Source organism: Schistocerca piceifrons, unplaced genomic scaffold, assembly GCF_021461385.2.
Source record: "Schistocerca piceifrons isolate TAMUIC-IGC-003096 unplaced genomic scaffold, iqSchPice1.1 HiC_scaffold_527, whole genome shotgun sequence".
In the NCBI taxonomy this organism is placed as follows: domain Eukaryota; kingdom Metazoa; phylum Arthropoda; class Insecta; order Orthoptera; family Acrididae; genus Schistocerca; species Schistocerca piceifrons.
This window is the reverse complement of record NW_025728763.1, coordinates 57248-73433: the sequence shown is the minus strand read 5'-3', so window position 1 is coordinate 73433 and position 16186 is coordinate 57248. Positions and strand designations below refer to the sequence as shown.

The window sequence follows — 16186 nt, the reverse complement described above, 5'->3', positions numbered from 1 at the left end:
GGATTTTAGCGCTGACTTGGAGGCCTGGAAATGCGCGAAACAGCCGCCGCCATGCGATTTGTTACCGCACCGTTGTACAAAACGCAAGGGCTCGTCCGGGATTTGAACCCGGGACCTCCTGCACCCGAAGCAGGAATCATACCCCTAGACCAACGAGCCTATTCGTTCCGAAAACGCACTGCATGTGAATGACGCCACCTTTGATGGTCTCACCATGTAGGGCTGCAGCTCAGCCAGCGTTCTCCCTGTCTGTCGCGGTTGGATTGTTTCCATCGACGTCTTTTACTACAGGAACTTCACGAATCGGAGGGAGCTCGTAGCCGATGCCCTTGCTAACACAGAAGACAAACTGTTGCTATTACGAGTCTGCGGGTGGTACATGAAAAGAACCGTCGTTTCCGTGGTGTAGCGGTTATCACGTCTGCTTTACACGCAGAAGGTCCCCGGTTCGATCCCGGGCGGGAACACAACAATTTTAATCTATATTTCGGATTTCATTTCCGAGATGACCTCACGTCCGCGTATGCAGAGACAAGCAATGTCGTATGCTAGACGGATAGGGCGTCATTTTACGGTCAAATACTGTTGCTCTCTTATTGCACCGGTATTTGGTAACTGAGAACGCCCCTAGCTCCATTATGGCTGGCAAAATTTATAATCCGGTTCTTCAGGGCTACTTCAAGTGCGCTTGCTACTGGCTTTCCTGAGCTCACCCTACTCGCCTTGTCACAGCTCTGTCAAAGTGTGATGCTAACTAATAATGAGAAACTCTTAGCCACGCTCAATCTTACATGCCACCCCTTGGTTGTTGCCGTCGCTAGTAAGATGAGGGTAGACTGTCGCACAATTAAGCTGAATCTCCACTCACGGTGCACATATCCCGCAAAGACAACCTTGTTTTCCGTTGCATGCAAAATCACCGTCTGCTTTTCTACCGAATTCCACCTACGTACTTTACTGGTGCCGCATTCTTGTTATATCCACGTGCTATAACAGGCGTCTACTCTTCATTAAGGAGCTGCAACCGGGGCTGAGTTCCACCTACTCTTCAGCACGGTCAAAATGGCAGGGCTCGTCCGGGATTTGAACCCGGGACCTCCTGCACCCAAAGCAGGAATCATACCCCTAGACCAACGAGCCACCTGGCTGGAGCAGTCAAGTTAATCCCAAGTAGTGCGCCTCACAGGGAACACAAACTTTCACGTGAATTCGCAAGATAAACGCTTTCTGCAGGCAGCACTCACCACTGATGAGAAGAATATTAAAGGCAACGAATAAAAAGCGAAATAACTGCATCGAGCACTGCTTATGAACAGCCGGCAGTGCCTCAGTTTCGGTATGTGGTTTCTCAGGGTTAAGAGAAGGCGAATGCACTAAACAAAAGAACATCGGGAAACCAGGCACCAACTCGTAACGAAAAGATTGCACAATATACTGCAAGCAAAATTTCCAGAAGACGGATACTGAAGACGCCGCAGACAAAAGAATTATTCTATGCAGTAACGAATATCTAGGAAGCGTGAATTGCATGTGCTGCTCCACCACACAACTTCTTTTGATACTGTTTTACTTATTCTAAATTTTCATTACCTCATCGTCTCTAGAATACTGTGCGGTTATCACCTGGTTTCCAACAGCGATAGTAGTAAGTAAATCGACTACAAAGTCTTTCAAAGTAGGTCAGACACAAAAAAAAAATCGGAGCTGCGTGTAGCTCATGTCATTCTGCTTTCAATCGTGAATCTCCGGCTGGGAGTAGTGGCGTACTTCTGTAATCCAAGCTTCTGGGAGGCCGTTGTGTGGGAGAGATCTGGAAACAACTACAGATTCGACCGTTCCACGAGCTCAGGAACGGCCGCGATGCCTTCATCGAGCTCTGCAGATCGACAGATGATAGTGTGGAAATTTCGGCAAGCGGTGGCTAAGGGTTAAGAGAAGCCAAACGCACTAAACACAAGAAAGTCGGGAAACCGAAGCACACAACTCATAACGAAAAGATTGCGGAATGCAGTGCGAAAGCAAAACTTCGAGAAGACCAACTCTGAAGCCATCGGCGAGCTAGGAATTATTCCGCACAAGAAGCGATCATGTAGGAAGAGCGAGCCGAAGCTGTCGCTCGACCACACAATAAATTTTTGCTTAATCCCAATTTGCAGTACCGGTTCGACACTAGAATACTGCGCCTTGGTTCTTCCAAAAGCGATAGTAATAAGCACGTCCACTGCAGTGTCATTTGGGGTAGTGAGTCAGACATGGGGAGGATATGAGGCGGGTGGAATATGCAACGACAGGGGCATTGCAGGGCGGCCGCCGACTCCTTGGGCTGTGGCGCACCGGTGCCGGCGGCGGCCTGGCTGGGCTGCTGGTGCCTCCATGTAGAGCTGCCGCCGAGCCCAGGCACCGTGCCGCTAACGAAGCGATTGCCTTTGGTGACATCTTTTGCAATAACGACTGCGCGAATCGACGGTATCTCGTAAGGAAGGAAAGAGCAGCAGCTGCCGCCGAGCCCAGGCGCCGTGCCTAACACGCAGAAGGTCCCCGGCTCGATTGCGGGCGGAAACCCGTTTTCGTCGCACTCAGCAAGACACTTGCTACGATCTCTACTGTGACCATTTAAATCAACTTCAAACGTTCCATCAGCAGGGTGCACATGGCTCAAATGAAACATGAAACGGTTTCAGAACTGGTTGTCGGATTTTAGCGCTGACTTGGAGGCCTGGAAATGCGCGAAACAGCCGCCGCCATGCGATTTGTTACCGCACCGTTGTACAAAACGCAAGGGCTCGTCCGGGATTTGAACCCGGGACCTCCTGCACCCGAAGCAGGAATCATACCCCTAGACCAACGAGCCTATTCGTTCCGAAAACGCACTGCATGTGAATGACGCCACCTTTGATGGTCTCACCATGTAGGGCTGCAGCTCAGCCAGCGTTCTCCCTGTCTGTCGCGGTTGGATTGTTTCCATCGACGTCTTTTACTACAGGAACTTCACGAATCGGAGGGAGCTCGTAGCCGATGCCCTTGCTAACACAGAAGACAAACTGTTGCTATTACGAGTCTCCGGGTGGTACATGAAAAGAACCGTCGTTTCCGTGGTGTAGCGGTTATCACGTCTGCTTTACACGCAGAAGGTCCCCGGTTCGATCCCGGGCGGGAACACAACAATTTTAATCTATATTTCGGATTTCATTTCCGAGATGACCTCACGTCCGCGTATGCAGAGACAAGCAATGTCGTATGCTAGACGGATAGGGCGTCATTTTACGGTCAAATACTGTTGCTCTCTTATTGCACCGGTATTTGGTAACTGAGAACGCCCCTAGCTCCATTATGGCTGGCAAAATTTATAATCCGGTTCTTCAGGGCTACTTCAAGTGCGCTTGCTACTGGCTTTCCTGAGCTCACCCTACTCGCCTTGTCACAGCTCTGTCAAAGTGTGATGCTAACTAATAATGAGAAACTCTTAGCCACGCTCAATCTTACATGCCACCCCTTGGTTGTTGCCGTCGCTAGTAAGATGAGGGTAGACTGTCGCACAATTAAGCTGAATCTCCACTCACGGTGCACATATCCCGCAAAGACAACCTTGTTTTCCGTTGCATGCAAAATCACCGTCTGCTTTTCTACCGAATTCCACCTACGTACTTTACTGGTGCCGCATTCTTGTTATATCCACGTGCTATAACAGGCGTCTACTCTTCATTGAGGAGCTGCAACCGGGGCTGAGTTCCACCTACTCTTCAGCACGGTCAAAATGGCAGGGCTCGTCCGGGATTTGAACCCGGGACCTCCTGCACCCAAAGCAGGAATCATACCCCTAGACCAACGAGCCACCTGGCTGGAGCAGTCAAGTTAATCCCAAGTAGTGCGCCTCACAGGGAACACAAACTTTCACGTGAATTCGCAAGATAAACGCTTTCTGCAGGCAGCACTCACCACTGATGAGAAGAATATTAAAGGCAACGAATAAAAAGCGAAATAACTGCATCGAGCACTGCTTATGAACAGCCGGCAGTGCCTCAGTTTCGGTATGTGGTTTCTCAGGGTTAAGAGAAGGCGAATGCACTAAACAAAAGAACATCGGGAAACCAGGCACCAACTCGTAACGAAAAGATTGCACAATATACTGCAAGCAAAATTTCCAGAAGACGGATACTGAAGACGCCGCAGACAAAAGAATTATTCTATGCAGTAACGAATATCTAGGAAGCGTGAATTGCATGTGCTGCTCCACCACACAACTTCTTTTGATACTGTTTTACTTATTCTAAATTTTCATTACCTCATCGTCTCTAGAATACTGTGCGGTTATCACCTGGTTTCCAACAGCGATAGTAGTAAGTAAATCGACTACAAAGTCTTTCAAAGTAGGTCAGACACAAAAAAAAAAAAATCGGAGCTGCGTGTAGCTCATGTCATTCTGCTTTCAATCGTGAATCTCCGGCTGGGAGTAGTGGCGTACTTCTGTAATCCAAGCTTCTGGGAGGCCGTTGTGTGGGAGAGATCTGGAAACAACTACAGATTCGACCGTTCCACGAGCTCAGGAACGGCCGCGATGCCTTCATCGAGCTCTGCAGATCGACAGATGATAGTGTGGAAATTTCGGCAAGCGGTGGCTAAGGGTTAAGAGAAGCCAAACGCACTAAACACAAGAAAGTCGGGAAACCGAAGCACACAACTCATAACGAGAAGATTGCGGAATGCAGTGCGAAAGCAAAACTTCGAGAAGACCAACTCTGAAGCCATCGGCGAGCTAGGAATTATTCCGCACAAGAAGCGATCATGTAGGAAGAGCGAGCCGAAGCTGTCGCTCGACCACACAATAAATTTTTGCTTAATCCCAATTTGCAGTACCGGTTCGACACTAGAATACTGCGCCTTGGTTCTTCCAAAAGCGATAGTAATAAGCACGTCCACTGCAGTGTCATTTGGGGTAGTGAGTCAGACATGGGGAGGATATGAGGCGGGTGGAATATGCAACGACAGGGGCATTGCAGGGCGGCCGCCGACTCCTTGGGCTGTGGCGCACCGGTGCCGGCGGCGGCCTGGCTGGGCTGCTGGTGCCTCCATGTAGAGCTGCCGCCGAGCCCAGGCACCGTGCCGCTAACGAAGCGATTGCCTTTGGTGACATCTTTTGCAATAACGACTGCGCGAATCGACGGTATCTCGTAAGGAAGGAAAGAGCAGCAGCTGCCGCCGAGCCCAGGCGCCGTGCCTAACACGCAGAAGGTCCCCGGCTCGATTGCGGGCGGAAACCCGTTTTCGTCGCACTCAGCAAGACACTTGCTACGATCTCTACTGTGACCATTTAAATCAACTTCAAACGTTCCATCAGCAGGGTGCACATGGCTCAAATGAAACATGAAACGGTTTCAGAACTGGTTGTCGGATTTTAGCGCTGACTTGGAGGCCTGGAAATGCGCGAAACAGCCGCCGCCATGCGATTTGTTACCGCACCGTTGTACAAAACGCAAGGGCTCGTCCGGGATTTGAACCCGGGACCTCCTGCACCCGAAGCAGGAATCATACCCCTAGACCAACGAGCCTATTCGTTCCGAAAACGCACTGCATGTGAATGACGCCACCTTTGATGGTCTCACCATGTAGGGCTGCAGCTCAGCCAGCGTTCTCCCTGTCTGTCGCGGTTGGATTGTTTCCATCGACGTCTTTTACTACAGGAACTTCACGAATCGGAGGGAGCTCGTAGCCGATGCCCTTGCTAACACAGAAGACAAACTGTTGCTATTACGAGTCTGCGGGTGGTACATGAAAAGAACCGTCGTTTCCGTGGTGTAGCGGTTATCACGTCTGCTTTACACGCAGAAGGTCCCCGGTTCGATCCCGGGCGGGAACACAACAATTTTAATCTATATTTCGGATTTCATTTCCGAGATGACCTCACGTCCGCGTATGCAGAGACAAGCAATGTCGTATGCTAGACGGATAGGGCGTCATTTTACGGTCAAATACTGTTGCTCTCTTATTGCACCGGTATTTGGTAACTGAGAACGCCCCTAGCTCCATTATGGCTGGCAAAATTTATAATCCGGTTCTTCAGGGCTACTTCAAGTGCGCTTGCTACTGGCTTTCCTGAGCTCACCCTACTCGCCTTGTCACAGCTCTGTCAAAGTGTGATGCTAACTAATAATGAGAAACTCTTAGCCACGCTCAATCTTACATGCCACCCCTTGGTTGTTGCCGTCGCTAGTAAGATGAGGGTAGACTGTCGCACAATTAAGCTGAATCTCCACTCACGGTGCACATATCCCGCAAAGACAACCTTGTTTTCCGTTGCATGCAAAATTACCGTCTGCTTTTCTACCGAATTCCACCTACGTACTTTACTGGTGCCGCATTCTTGTTATATCCACGTGCTATAACAGGCGTCTACTCTTCATTGAGGAGCTGCAACCGGGGCTGAGTTCCACCTACTCTTCAGCACGGTCAAAATGGCAGGGCTCGTCCGGGATTTGAACCCGGGACCTCCTGCACCCAAAGCAGGAATCATACCCCTAGACCAACGAGCCACCTGGCTGGAGCAGTCAAGTTAATCCCAAGTAGTGCGCCTCACAGGGAACACAAACTTTCACGTGAATTCGCAAGATAAACGCTTTCTGCAGGCAGCACTCACCACTGATGAGAAGAATATTAAAGGCAACGAATAAAAAGCGAAATAACTGCATCGAGCACTGCTTATGAACAGCCGGCAGTGCCTCAGTTTCGGTATGTGGTTTCTCAGGGTTAAGAGAAGGCGAATGCACTAAACAAAAGAACATCGGGAAACCAGGCACCAACTCGTAACGAAAAGATTGCACAATATACTGCAAGCAAAATTTCCAGAAGACGGATACTGAAGACGCCGCAGACAAAAGAATTATTCTATGCAGTAACGAATATCTAGGAAGCGTGAATTGCATGTGCTGCTCCACCACACAACTTCTTTTGATACTGTTTTACTTATTCTAAATTTTCATTACCTCATCGTCTCTAGAATACTGTGCGGTTATCACCTGGTTTCCAACAGCGATAGTAGTAAGTAAATCGACTACAAAGTCTTTCAAAGTAGGTCAGACACAAAAAAAAAAAATCGGAGCTGCGTGTAGCTCATGTCATTCTGCTTTCAATCGTGAATCTCCGGCTGGGAGTAGTGGCGTACTTCTGTAATCCAAGCTTCTGGGAGGCCGTTGTGTGGGAGAGATCTGGAAACAACTACAGATTCGACCGTTCCACGAGCTCAGGAACGGCCGCGATGCCTTCATCGAGCTCTGCAGATCGACAGATGATAGTGTGGAAATTTCGGCAAGCGGTGGCTAAGGGTTAAGAGAAGCCAAACGCACTAAACACAAGAAAGTCGGGAAACCGAAGCACACAACTCATAACGAAAAGATTGCGGAATGCAGTGCGAAAGCAAAACTTCGAGAAGACCAACTCTGAAGCCATCGGCGAGCTAGGAATTATTCCGCACAAGAAGCGATCATGTAGGAAGAGCGAGCCGAAGCTGTCGCTCGACCACACAATAAATTTTTGCTTAATCCCAATTTGCAGTACCGGTTCGACACTAGAATACTGCGCCTTGGTTCTTCCAAAAGCGATAGTAATAAGCACGTCCACTGCAGTGTCATTTGGGGTAGTGAGTCAGACATGGGGAGGATATGAGGCGGGTGGAATATGCAACGACAGGGGCATTGCAGGGCGGCCGCCGACTCCTTGGGCTGTGGCGCACCGGTGCCGGCGGCGGCCTGGCTGGGCTGCTGGTGCCTCCATGTAGAGCTGCCGCCGAGCCCAGGCACCGTGCCGCTAACGAAGCGATTGCCTTTGGTGACATCTTTTGCAATAACGACTGCGCGAATCGACGGTATCTCGTAAGGAAGGAAAGAGCAGCAGCTGCCGCCGAGCCCAGGCGCCGTGCCTAACACGCAGAAGGTCCCCGGCTCGATTGCGGGCGGAAACCCGTTTTCGTCGCACTCAGCAAGACACTTGCTACGATCTCTACTGTGACCATTTAAATCAACTTCAAACGTTCCATCAGCAGGGTGCACATGGCTCAAATGAAACATGAAACGGTTTCAGAACTGGTTGTCGGATTTTAGCGCTGACTTGGAGGCCTGGAAATGCGCGAAACAGCCGCCGCCATGCGATTTGTTACCGCACCGTTGTACAAAACGCAAGGGCTCGTCCGGGATTTGAACCCGGGACCTCCTGCACCCGAAGCAGGAATCATACCCCTAGACCAACGAGCCTATTCGTTCCGAAAACGCACTGCATGTGAATGACGCCACCTTTGATGGTCTCACCATGTAGGGCTGCAGCTCAGCCAGCGTTCTCCCTGTCTGTCGCGGTTGGATTGTTTCCATCGACGTCTTTTACTACAGGAACTTCACGAATCGGAGGGAGCTCGTAGCCGATGCCCTTGCTAACACAGAAGACAAACTGTTGCTATTACGAGTCTGCGGGTGGTACATGAAAAGAACCGTCGTTTCCGTGGTGTAGCGGTTATCACGTCTGCTTTACACGCAGAAGGTCCCCGGTTCGATCCCGGGCGGGAACACAACAATTTTAATCTATATTTCGGATTTCATTTCCGAGATGACCTCACGTCCGCGTATGCAGAGACAAGCAATGTCGTATGCTAGACGGATAGGGCGTCATTTTACGGTCAAATACTGTTGCTCTCTTATTGCACCGGTATTTGGTAACTGAGAACGCCCCTAGCTCCATTATGGCTGGCAAAATTTATAATCCGGTTCTTCAGGGCTACTTCAAGTGCGCTTGCTACTGGCTTTCCTGAGCTCACCCTACTCGCCTTGTCACAGCTCTGTCAAAGTGTGATGCTAACTAATAATGAGAAACTCTTAGCCACGCTCAATCTTACATGCCACCCCTTGGTTGTTGCCGTCGCTAGTAAGATGAGGGTAGACTGTCGCACAATTAAGCTGAATCTCCACTCACGGTGCACATATCCCGCAAAGACAACCTTGTTTTCCGTTGCATGCAAAATTACCGTCTGCTTTTCTACCGAATTCCACCTACGTACTTTACTGGTGCCGCATTCTTGTTATATCCACGTGCTATAACAGGCGTCTACTCTTCATTGAGGAGCTGCAACCGGGGCTGAGTTCCACCTACTCTTCAGCACGGTCAAAATGGCAGGGCTCGTCCGGGATTTGAACCCGGGACCTCCTGCACCCAAAGCAGGAATCATACCCCTTTTTTTTTTTTTTTTTTTTTTTTACAGTACTGAAATTAAAATCCTAAAACATGACTATATAATGTAGACTGCTGACTGAAATAAAGATTAAAACACGAAAACTTCAGTCCTGGTGTAGAGAAGAAACATATATAAAGGCGGCAAATCCAGAAACACTATAAAAGAAAATGGCTCACACAGGTGACCTTAGCCAACACCCTCTCTTTCAAATGTCAGTCTAAGCATATTGGCAAAATCATCTCGGAGGCCTGGCAATCGCAAGCGCTGCCAGTACGCAGTAAGCATGTACTGCCGAAACGCTAGGTGTCCATCCTCTTCATGACAACTGTTGACAAAATGTACGAAATGGCCAATCAACCACATGACGGTATGGAGCTTCGTCCGCGGAAAAAAGGAAGAATCGGGCCGGACGATGATGTCAATAGTATAAGCGGCTTCAGCAGACCTAGTGACAAAAGCAAGTTGTTTCCTGAGCCAACGCCAATTAGCAAGGTGCCCACAGCAGGTGAATCGATGTTCAAGGGTATCCAGGAGACCACACCGAGTACAGGTGTCCGTGTCAGAAAGACCAATACGGTGCAGTCGTACATTGGTGGGAACCAAATTATTTATTACCCTATACCACGTGGACGCCACGGCCATAGAGTGGATCGGCAGACTAACGTTCTTCCAGACGTTCCTCCAGGACACAGATGGAGACGCCAGTTCTATTGGATTGGGACCGGCCAGCCCCTCCCAGCGGGCAATCAAGCCCTTGGTCGTTGGCACCGGTCGCCGCAAGAAGACGTCACCGAGGTAACTCACCGCAATGTAAAATTCCCGAATGTGTTTCAACTTAAAATTTAGGCGTCCGACATCGACAGGTGGAGCAAGGCTCGCCGGACGCACAACAGTAAAAAGCCTGGATGTAATTGAAGTCACTTCTTGCGTAACAATTAGAGTCGTTCGGCGGACGTACAAAGCAGACGCCTTGCGAGTAATGTCAGAGAGGCCCAAGCCTCCGGAGAGACGCGGTTTCGTCATTACCTCGTAACGTAACTTGAATAGATGGCCCTTCCATATAAACCTGCTAGACAATTGGCGCAACCTTTTCGCCACCATCATGGGAAGTGGGAACAGCTGAGCAACATAATAAGCTTTACATAGAACGTAGGTGTCTAAAATTCTGACTTTTTGCAAAATGGTAGCAGAGCGCTGCTCATGGACCATCAGAGCCCCCTGTATCTTCTCGGTGACAGATTTCCAATTGAGAGCCGCCATTTTTAGAGGACACCGATCAATGATAATCCCCAAGGACGTATGGCGATCGACAAAAGTGGCCCAAGAGACGTCAGCATCGCGAAATCCTCGAATATCAAGGAACTTACATTTACCCTGATTGAGACGCGCTCCAGAGACACGACAGTATGCATCAACCGCCCCTTTCAACAACGGGATATCATCACGTTGACGGAGGAGAACAACGACATCATCCGCATATGCCTTAACAGAGAGCTTCCCACCAGAGAGGGACATACCCTGAAGCTTGAGAGCAATAGTCCGAAGCAGCGGTTCCAGGGACAATACGAATAAAGACATAGAGAGCGGACTACCCTGAGGCACTCCGCGGCGGATAGCAATGGGCGGCGTCAGCTGCCCATTGACTGACACCCGAGCTGTTATTCCCCTATACAAATTGCCAAGAACACCACGTGATGAAGCGTTAAAACCTATTGTACCTAAAACACGATCTAAAAACACATGACTGACGTGATCAAAAGCCTTATAAAAATCAAGGAAGGCAAAGGCACAATGTACGTTTGTAACCGCCGCAACCGAGACAACATCCCGATATTCGGCTACTGGTGTCAGAATAGATCTATCATGAAAACAACATTGATGGGCACCAATCACACCCCGAAGCAGAGAAGACAACCGGCTATTGAGCGCTCTAGCAGCTGTCTTATAGTCAAAATTCAGCAATGTGAGCGGACGAAGATTGGCAGCAGATAAACGACCAGAGGACTTCGGGATTAAAACAATTTTCCCTACTGTAAAATCGGCAGGCACATCCATCCCCCTGACAATCTCATTTAAAATCTGCGTAAAAATGCCACCCAAAAGAGGCCAAAAACGGAGATAAAATTCTTTAGGCAGGCCGTCTGGACCCGGCGATTTACTGGACGGAGAGCGAGCAATAAAATCGAAAACATCATCTACCTGGAACTCCCGGAGAAATTCGCCGTTCGCGTCAGGCGCGATCGTCGCAGTTAGATCCCCAAAGACATCATCCGAAAGAGACTCACCAGAATCATCGGCAGAATATAGACTAGTGTAATACTGATGAAGAGCACGAACCATTTCCTCCTGTGCAATAAGGTGTCGCCCATCATCCACCGTAAGAGAAGAGATGAAGGAGCGACGACGACGAGTCTGATGCCGTAGCAGGTGGTACAAGGATGTCAGTTCACCTTCAACAAGAGAGTGAGGTTTCGACTTAACTCGCAGACCATCCATCTGTCGTCGTTTAAGGCTCAAGAGCTTGGCTTTAATACGACGAACATCATGGATCCGCAGTGGAGAGGTACCCGCCGCGTCATATAGTTCACGCAGGACAGAGTAGTAATATTCATACGTGTTCTTAAAATCACGCGTCCTAGCAGCACAGTAGAAAATCAAAGTCTGACGAATCTTGGGCTTGGCAAACGCAGTCACCAAACCAGCAAGGAGGGGTATCGCGGGACAGAGCGAAGACATCGCTCCCACACGCCACTTATAACATCATCCATAGCACTGTCGGCAAGGTGGGAAACATTTAACATCCACTGGGAACGATAAAGTTTTGCAGGTTGGCGACTAAGATTTACAGTTGCAGTAAAAGCACAATGGTCAGAAAAACTAGTAGGAATAACATCGACAGAAAGAATTTTATCACATAAAAAATCAGATAAATAGAATCTGTCGAGTCTACTGCATGAGGACGCGGTAAAAAACGTATATTTCACCAGGGTTGGATATTTGTGTTCCCAAACATCACGCAGATGCATCGTACGAACTAAGTCATGTAAATCACGGCAATAATTAAAATTGGGGGACTGGTCTGCAGGGCGTAAAACACAATTAAAATCGCCTCCGAGCAGGAGACTCCGAGGACTCTGGCGCAAAAGATAAATAAGCTCTTCTTTATAAAAGCGCGATCGAGCCACAGTGTGACCCGAACCAGAGGGGGCATACAAAACAACGAGGCGGAGATCAAAAAGACGACAACCAATCCCACGGCCAGAGTCAAGGAATTCAATGTCAGTAATAGGAATGCCCTCTCGAAAGAAAAGAGCAGTTCCTGTTGAATATTCCGGCGCGACATTAAAAACAGTTTGAAATCCAGGTAGAGAGAGATCAGAAAACAACACTTCCTGCAAAAACACTACGTCCGCACAGGCGTCGTAAATAAACTGCCGCAAAGAGGCAATGCGAACGTCGGACTCAATACGGTTAACATTTAAGGTAAGAAAGGTGTATGCTTGAACCATAGAGAGAAAAGCGAGAAAACAAATCACCTACACCGACGCACCAGCGTCACAGTCCATAGCAGGGGTGACAGAGGCATCCGAGGGAGGGGGACTGCTACCCCGTTCCGCGGATCCCTTACGTTTCGGTTTTTTACGAACAGCATTAACGTTCGGCTGAACGCGTAACTTGCGTCGGCTGACGGGCAAGGAAACTTCAGCCGCCGGTGACGTAGGAGGGTCAAGTTCTGTATCCGACACCACCCGCGCCGGTCCACATGCGGGATCCGGGGTCGCGGGGGAAACATCCGACAAAACGGAATGGTCAACACCTGCACTAGCTTCCGGCAAACATGGACTGCACGGAGGCGAAACGTGAGCAGGAAGGTCCGAGGCCGCAGAGTTGGAAGGAAGCGGAGCAGCTCCGCTGGCAGAGGTATGGGGCAGCGAAGCAGGAAGTTGTCGCGGCTCCACTTGTTGTGACATCGAAGTCGGTTCGGAAGACGGCGCCAACAGGCCCGACCGACGACCCGACTCGAGAGAAGCTGCGTCGGAGGCCGGAGGGGCGCCAGCAGCCGCCACCGGAACCGCTACCTCAGGAGGGCAGGGAGCAGCTACAGTACACAGTGGCTCGGAGGATGCCGGTCGCTCGGACTGGGGCATCTCAGGGAGATCCTCATCCGTACTATTTCCATCGTGTGGGCGACGCCTCTTATTATTCAAAAGTGGCACACCCACCTGAGGGACAGACGGAACAACATCAGATTTAGCACGCAAAGGAGGAAATTCTGTATCAGGGGTGCGCAAAACCTGTGGAGGGGCGCTACTACCACTGGACTGTGCTACACCAAGAGCAGAACCACCTGCAACGAGGTCAGCGACCGTTAACTTGCGACGCTGTTCGAGAGAATTTTTTAAAACAAAAACTCTCCGCGGACAGTCGGTACGCACGTGACCACTTTCATTGCACAAAAAACAGGTGCCCACCTGACCACTATATGTTACATGGACACGATATCCACCGATCTGCAGGTGAGATGGAATATTCTGCTTAACGTGCATTTCGACTGAACGAATACCACTGTAACATTGCAGGCGATGTTGGCTTGACCAGCGTTCAAGGCGAATGCTCTTTACATCACCATACTTCTGTAGACCCTCCTTAAGATAGACATTATCCACCTCCGGTGGAAGGTTGTAAACACGAACATTGGTATACGTGATGGAAGCATTGGAAAGCAGCACGGTACTTACAGAATCATCCCGATGCCGAAAGAGAACTTGATGACCATATTTAGAAAGAATTTTATCAACCTGAAGTGGGTCCATAAACTTAACAAAGAAAACATACAGTTCGGTATCAAAATAAGCAGTGTGCACCTGATCCGAATGAACACCAAAGGTATCTACCAACCAATCATGAATCTCAAGAGAACTAGGTTGCACATGGCGGGTTGACTTGTCAAAAGCAAAACTAACTGTAGCCTGACGAGGAATAACCTGGGACGACATTTTCAAAATATGCGGTCGAAACCGCTACACAAAAAACACTGAAATAAGGACAGAAAGTAACACAAGGTACGAAACAACGACGGAGAAACACTCACAGAAGTTGCAACACAACACGTAAACAAAAACGATAGTCCACTATACGTAACGCTACGGCGGAGCGGAAGACTAGGCACGTCCACACTGCACGGCGTCTAAAGCGGAACTGCCCCTAGACAAACGAGCCACCTGGCTGGAGCAGTCAAGTTAATCCCAAGTAGTGCGCCTCACAGGGAACACAAACTTTCACGTGAATTCGCAAGATAAACGCTTTCTGCAGGCAGCACTCACCACTGATGAGAAGAATATTAAAGGCAACGAATAAAAAGCGAAATAACTGCATCGAGCACTGCTTATGAACAGCCGGCAGTGCCTCAGTTTCGGTATGTGGTTTCTCAGGGTTAAGAGAAGGCGAATGCACTAAACAAAAGAACATCGGGAAACCAGGCACCAACTCGTAACGAAAAGATTGCACTATATACTGCAAGCAAAATTTCCAGAAGACGGATACTGAAGACGCCGCAGACAAAAGAATTATTCTATGCAGTAACGAATATCTAGGAAGCGTGAATTGCATGTGCTGCTCCACCACACAACTTCTTTTGATACTGTTTTACTTATTCTAAATTTTCATTACCTCATCGTCTCTAGAATACTGTGCGGTTATCACCTGGTTTCCAACAGCGATAGTAGTAAGTAAATCGACTACAAAGTCTTTCAAAGTAGGTCAGACACAAAAAAAAAATCGGAGCTGCGTGTAGCTCATGTCATTCTGCTTTCAATCGTGAATCTCCGGCTGGGAGTAGTGGCGTACTTCTGTAATCCAAGCTTCTGGGAGGCCGTTGTGTGGGAGAGATCTGGAAACAACTACAGATTCGACCGTTCCACGAGCTCAGGAACGGCCGCGATGCCTTCATCGAGCTCTGCAGATCGACAGATGATAGTGTGGAAATTTCGGCAAGCGGTGGCTAAGGGTTAAGAGAAGCCAAACGCACTAAACACAAGAAAGTCGGGAAACCGAAGCACACAACTCATAACGAAAAGATTGCGGAATGCAGTGCGAAAGCAAAACTTCGAGAAGACCAACTCTGAAGCCATCGGCGAGCTAGGAATTATTCCGCACAAGAAGCGATCATGTAGGAAGAGCGAGCCGAAGCTGTCGCTCGACCACACAATAAATTTTTGCTTAATCCCAATTTGCAGTACCGGTTCGACACTAGAATACTGCGCCTTGGTTCTTCCAAAAGCGATAGTAATAAGCACGTCCACTGCAGTGTCATTTGGGGTAGTGAGTCAGACATGGGGAGGATATGAGGCGGGTGGAATATGCAACGACAGGGGCATTGCAGGGCGGCCGCCGACTCCTTGGGCTGTGGCGCACCGGTGCCGGCGGCGGCCTGGCTGGGCTGCTGGTGCCTCCATGTAGAGCTGCCGCCGAGCCCAGGCACCGTGCCGCTAACGAAGCGATTGCCTTTGGTGACATCTTTTGCAATAACGACTGCGCGAATCGACGGTATCTCGTAAGGAAGGAAAGAGCAGCAGCTGCCGCCGAGCCCAGGCGCCGTGCCTAACACGCAGAAGGTCCCCGGCTCGATTGCGGGCGGAAACCCGTTTTCGTCGCACTCAGCAAGACACTTGCTACGATCTCTACTGTGACCATTTAAATCAACTTCAAACGTTCCATCAGCAGGGTGCACATGGCTCAAATGAAACATGAAACGGTTTCAGAACTGGTTGTCGGATTTTAGCGCTGACTTGGAGGCCTGGAAATGCGCGAAACAGCCGCCGCCATGCGATTTGTTACCGCACCGTTGTACAAAACGCAAGGGCTCGTCCGGGATTTGAACCCGGGACCTCCTGCACCCGAAGCAGGAATCATACCCCTAGACCAACGAGCCTATTCGTTCCGAAAACGCACTGCATGTGAATGACGCCACCTTTGATG

At 49.5% G+C, this 16186-nt stretch overlaps 12 non-coding genes across 12 annotated transcripts; 4 read left to right on the top strand and 8 right to left on the bottom strand.

The window, feature by feature from the left end:
* Nucleotides 1-87: 87 nt before the first annotated feature.
* Nucleotides 88-159, bottom strand: Trnap-cgg. Its single transcript has one exon. It is a non-coding gene; the product is annotated as a tRNA-Pro (tRNA).
* Nucleotides 160-394: 235 nt separating this feature from the next.
* On the top strand, nt 395-467 carry Trnav-uac. The gene has a single exon. It is a non-coding gene; the product is annotated as a tRNA-Val (tRNA).
* Nucleotides 468-1068: 601 nt separating this feature from the next.
* Nucleotides 1069-1140, bottom strand: Trnap-ugg. The gene has a single exon. It is a non-coding gene; the product is annotated as a tRNA-Pro (tRNA).
* Nucleotides 1141-2779: 1639 nt separating this feature from the next.
* Nucleotides 2780-2851, bottom strand: Trnap-cgg. The gene has a single exon. It is a non-coding gene; the product is annotated as a tRNA-Pro (tRNA).
* Nucleotides 2852-3086: 235 nt separating this feature from the next.
* On the top strand, nt 3087-3159 carry Trnav-uac. The gene has a single exon. It is a non-coding gene; the product is annotated as a tRNA-Val (tRNA).
* A 601-nt stretch (nt 3160-3760) lies between these two features.
* On the bottom strand, nt 3761-3832 carry Trnap-ugg. Its single transcript has one exon. It is a non-coding gene; the product is annotated as a tRNA-Pro (tRNA).
* Nucleotides 3833-5474: 1642 nt separating this feature from the next.
* Trnap-cgg lies at nt 5475-5546 on the bottom strand. The gene has a single exon. It is a non-coding gene; the product is annotated as a tRNA-Pro (tRNA).
* A 235-nt stretch (nt 5547-5781) lies between these two features.
* On the top strand, nt 5782-5854 carry Trnav-uac. Its single transcript has one exon. It is a non-coding gene; the product is annotated as a tRNA-Val (tRNA).
* A 601-nt stretch (nt 5855-6455) lies between these two features.
* Nucleotides 6456-6527, bottom strand: Trnap-ugg. The gene has a single exon. It is a non-coding gene; the product is annotated as a tRNA-Pro (tRNA).
* A 1641-nt stretch (nt 6528-8168) lies between these two features.
* Nucleotides 8169-8240, bottom strand: Trnap-cgg. Its single transcript has one exon. It is a non-coding gene; the product is annotated as a tRNA-Pro (tRNA).
* A 235-nt stretch (nt 8241-8475) lies between these two features.
* On the top strand, nt 8476-8548 carry Trnav-uac. The gene has a single exon. It is a non-coding gene; the product is annotated as a tRNA-Val (tRNA).
* Nucleotides 8549-16067: 7519 nt separating this feature from the next.
* Trnap-cgg lies at nt 16068-16139 on the bottom strand. The gene has a single exon. It is a non-coding gene; the product is annotated as a tRNA-Pro (tRNA).
* Between the last annotated feature and the right edge of the window lie 47 nt (nt 16140-16186).